This window comes from Cibotium barometz, chromosome 5 (assembly GCF_041138505.1).
Source record: "Cibotium barometz isolate CiBa-2024 chromosome 5, ASM4113850v1, whole genome shotgun sequence".
Taxonomy (NCBI): domain Eukaryota; kingdom Viridiplantae; phylum Streptophyta; class Polypodiopsida; order Cyatheales; family Cibotiaceae; genus Cibotium; species Cibotium barometz.
The window spans coordinates 4,515,117-4,519,860 of NC_141050.1; the positions used below are offsets into that span (position 1 = coordinate 4,515,117).

Sequence of the window (4,744 nt, forward strand, 5' to 3'; positions counted from 1 at the left end):
TGTCCTTGGAAAAAAAACTCCGAAGTCCTCCTAGAGTAACAAACCAAGAACCCCAGTGAAAAGCCCTAATATCCCACCAAGCTAGCCATGTCTCCAATGTAGGAATCTCTCCCTGCACAGCATGGCCTGAAAACCAAAACTTTTGAATCTCATTTTTACAAGCCTCAGCGGTTGTCTCTGAAGGTGCATTTCTCCATTTTCTACATAGAGATGTGTTCCTCAATGAAAGATGGTCGAATACACTTATGCGAGTGCCTCACCATACTTTGTTCCCAATGAAAAATACAACTTCTCTCTTTCTCAAGCAGTATTTTCTTCACCCGTCCAAAATAAATGGTACGAATAGCGATCCAATTAGCATTTGCTTCATCTGCCATGAATCCATGGAACTTAGGTTTATCAAAGCCGTTTTGCTCTGAACCACTGTATTCAACATTTTCCAAAATTCTATTTGTGCATGCCGATCCTCAACTCTAAATTCGCATGTAGCTATGGTGACTAGTTCTTGGACGAATGGATCATATACATGGGCAGACATAGTGGGCCATCCAGACACCCTGTGAACATGGTCGAAATGGACCCACATATGTTGAAAACTACCACTTGGCCTCATCTTGTTAACCAAGTCCAATCCACTACGAGGACCCTTCATAGACATCTTAAAAACATGGGGTTGATGTTTGTTCCCTAACTAGCTAGTAAAGAGCACACTTTGAAGAAAAGGGTATTGACACTTGTTCTTAAGTTCAAGTACCACCTTAAGATCAGTAGGCTGAAATATTTTTATCCCGCTTGGCATATTCCAAACACCTCTCAATGTGTTTCTTATTGGACAAAGGAGTAACATACTCCAACATTTCTGCAAACTCATCATCCCCAATATCTGAGTAACTATGTGCATCATCCTTCATTAGCATGTCAAACATAACATCTTGGGACATTGCTGTTTGTAACTGCTTTGCTATAGTGAAAGGATTAAGAGAGCGACCCTACTATTCACCTTCTCTTCCAAATTTTTACCAATTCATGTACTTATGCCTTCTTTGTAAGGATGCGCATGATTACCCATATGTATAGCACATCTACTTGTATTCTGATGATCTCTTGGTAGATAATAATAGATAACATCTGGGCAGGTTTTCACACATTTACGCATTTGATCACAATGTTTGCAGGAGATATTACCAAACTCTGAACCAACCATTCCCTTTGGACAACTTCTTTTAAATCGAGCTTTCCATTATGTCTCATTATGCAAGTGCATACTGGCGTAATAAGGACAATCTACATTCACACAACGTAAATGGCATGAGCATCTATTGAATCAAATAGCACCGTCAAAACAACCATAATTGTTTGTCATGTACTTAATCCATGAGTGACCATCTTGCCTCTGTTCCATACCATACATTGCAGAAGCACTCCCACATGACAGCAGCTCATAAGCAACATATCCATCATACGATAGGGGTAACTTATTCTTTTTTTCTTTTGGAGCATTATTTTTATCCATGTCAACAAAAAGCTTATAAAATTGAAACATATCTCATCAAGCTCAAAACCCATTTCACCTGTATTCAGCCAAACAGGGTCTAGTTTCAAATGCTCAGAGCTTAGAGAAAGGGGCTTAAGTGCAATTGGAAGTCTAGCCAGATTAAAATAATCACACATTGTATATAATTTCAGCTCAAAAATCTCTCACATTAGAGACCAGGCATAGTTTTTGTCTTGGGCTGGAGCCATACAGAGTAATATTCTTGCCCATTGTATCCTTCATAGTTGCAACAAACAGTGGGAGAAAAATGGCACAGAACAGACTCAAAGAAGCTCAACCTAGTTTTATGAACTAGGCTGCTTAGAGATTGTGCCTTATATGATGAGATCAGAGGTGCCTCCATTGGAGAATAACAAAGATGAGAATAAGATTTACATTGACAAAGGTGAGGATATCATGCAAAAAACTATATTGTCTAGTTGTTTTCAATGTCCTATGATCCCTTTGTGCAGACTTATTCCTTATGCCCATGTTAGGGGTTTAAAGGAAGATGTTTCTGGTCTAAATATTGCATTTGGCAAAGAGGGATATGTGCCAGAAAAGAGAGCATTTATAGTTTCCCCTTGGACATGTGAAAAAGAGACTACCTATGTGAATGATGAGATTACTAGTGGATGGGATGCTATTTGGCATGACATTAACATGGAGTTTGAGGAGGAGGTAAGAAGTAGACTGGAGTTTCACATCCTTGTGGGTAGGATGTTTCATGTGTGGGAGGGCAACCATCGTATAGTGGTTTGGACACAAGCTATTGTATAGTGGTTTGGACACAACCTATCAAAGAAAGATTTTCTCAAACAAGAGCAAAGCACCACCGTGTATTGTGAGCGATCATTGATCCTACACATGTGAGCGAGATCTCTCTCTTGGCAAGCCTTCAAAGGATGAATTAGTAAGTTGCTTATAAATTTATGTTTGGGATCTTGATCATGTGGTGTTTTTTTCGAAAAAATTGTAAATTTTTGTCTTCATTTTTTAAAGCTTGAATACTCATGCTTTGGTAACCACAACCTTGCAGGACTAGATTATGAATTGTGCCAACATTAATGTTGCCAATCATGATGATTACATGAAATATTTTCTAGAGAGAGATAGAAAGTTAATTACTTTTATTAGAAAGAAGAATAAGAAGGGATCCAAGCCTTGGTACCTTCTTACTCGTAGATACTTGGGCAAGCTTGTTTATAATGTGAGTATTTGGTAGCTTAAGATTCGTTTGATACTCATGCTTTGCTTTAAATTGTCATGTGATGAGATTCGATCTTATGTGAAGGTTCAAATTACTCGTCGAGCCTTGAACAAAAAGCTTGAGCAAGTGTGCTTGACCATGGGAGAAGATGAGGTGAAAAAAGTTGAAGCCAAGGAGATAGAGGAATTGACCATGAGATATGGTGATCGCATAGGGAAGATATTTTGTAGTGTGTTTTGCAATGATGAATTGCATTTCTCTTGAGATTAGTATCATGTGACTCTATTTGCATTTCAAGACACTGTTAATTTTGGACATAGTGTATTGAGAATGATATCCAATTGTGTAGATCCTTAACATTATTGATCCAAAGCATGGTGATGCATGGCGGGCTAAAGTGTGGTCCTTAAAGTGGAATGTGGATAGGTTCACAACATTGGAGAAGCTGAATTTATTAGTGTTGTGCGATGTACCAATAGAGTACAAAATCTTTTGGTTGGGTTTATTGGAGGCAAGAAAGACAACCAAAAATATGTTTGGCCTTGTGCACGGAGATCATGTCTATAGAAAGTAAGTCATGGTTTTCTATAGCTATTTATGTTCAGTTGTTTGTAAATTTCAAAATCTGCAAATATATCATATGCATACTTTCCTTTGTGATGTGATTTCTTTTTACTTTGAAGCTAGCTTCAAAAAGAGGTCACTCTTGAAAAGATTTTTCAAGGGGAAAATGATATCCTTAAAGATTTTGTGGATGAGCCTAATGGTGTGGTGGTGCCCAATGATTGCTTGCTCTCTATGATTATTAACAAGGAGATCAAGATTGAGAAGAGGAAACAATTGTTTCCTCTTGAGACGGGCCATGACACCACAAGGGAAAAAAAGAGTGATGAAAAGGCAACAAAGAAGTCTGACATGGTCGAGATGAGTGCCTAGAGGTTGATTTTTTTTGCAAGTGGTGTTGGAAATGTTCTTAAGAAAATGCTACATTCTTTTTAACTTAAAGATGCTTTCTCAATCATATGTTGCGTTTCAGTATTTTCAGATATTTTGTGTGTTTGAAAGAAAGGGGTCATTTGGCTATCATGCCTGTAAGAGCAAAGAAATGGTTGGCTCTAAATAATGAGGCTTTGTGTATGTACCCCCAAGTATGCATAAGTTGTCCAAGTGGGAGCTGGAGATGTGCCTTTGGTGGATTAACCTTGAGAAAGGTCATGTTTTGGAGCGGGAGAAAGATCTCCATTAGCATTTCAAGCTTGGGAATCCTCTCGATGTGGAGAAGGTGGTTGATGAGGAGGTGGAGAAAAAGAGACCTACACAAATGAGAGGAGGTGGAGAAAAAGAGACCTACACAAATGAGAGGTAAGTCATGTTCTTTATCAATGTAAGCATCTGATAACTCTTGTTCATTGTCTTGAGTTGCTCGTTGCTTTATTTTGCATGTGTAAGACAAAGACAAAGTTGTGGAAGTGTAGCCAGGGTGGACTTATTGGATGTAGAAATAGACATGAATATAGAGGATGCTCATGATGATGGTAACTCTTTTCCAACCTCTCTAAAATTGAGCTTGGGATTTTCTTTTTGTTGTGTTGATACTACATTGTGTGAGGTTATGATTTTGGCTTTCTATCCTATTGACAATGGCATGAATAAGGAAAGTTGTTTGACATTAAATCTTTCTTTGGATTGTTTTCAAGATGAGGGCCTTCACGGAAAACAACCTCGATCATTTATAAAAGAATGATAACATATGTCTACCAGCCACATGTGCCAGTTTCGGATGTGTCAGGTGGAAGTGTTTGGCTGTTGTTGGGGATTACACTACTATTGGGGAAAGGCTTTCATAAATGGCACAAACAATGCATCTTACACCATAGTTCATGAGCACATGCAAAAATACTCACCCAAGGGTAGATAATATGCAAGGAAAGGGAGATCAATTTCTTGGGCGATTGATTTGATATTTTTGGACCTCCCTTTCGGTGGAACATCCACATCCA

At 38.4% G+C, this 4,744-nt stretch overlaps 1 long non-coding RNA gene across 1 annotated transcript; it reads left to right on the forward strand.

Annotated features, from left to right (window-relative positions):
* The first annotated feature begins 2,970 nt into the window (after positions 1-2,970).
* On the forward strand, positions 2,971-4,537 carry LOC147637982 (uncharacterized). The gene is made up of 3 exons (XR_015265695.1): positions 2,971-4,041; positions 4,076-4,279; positions 4,442-4,537. It is a non-coding gene; the product is annotated as an uncharacterized LOC147637982 (long non-coding RNA).
* Positions 4,538-4,744: the final 207 nt, after the last annotated feature.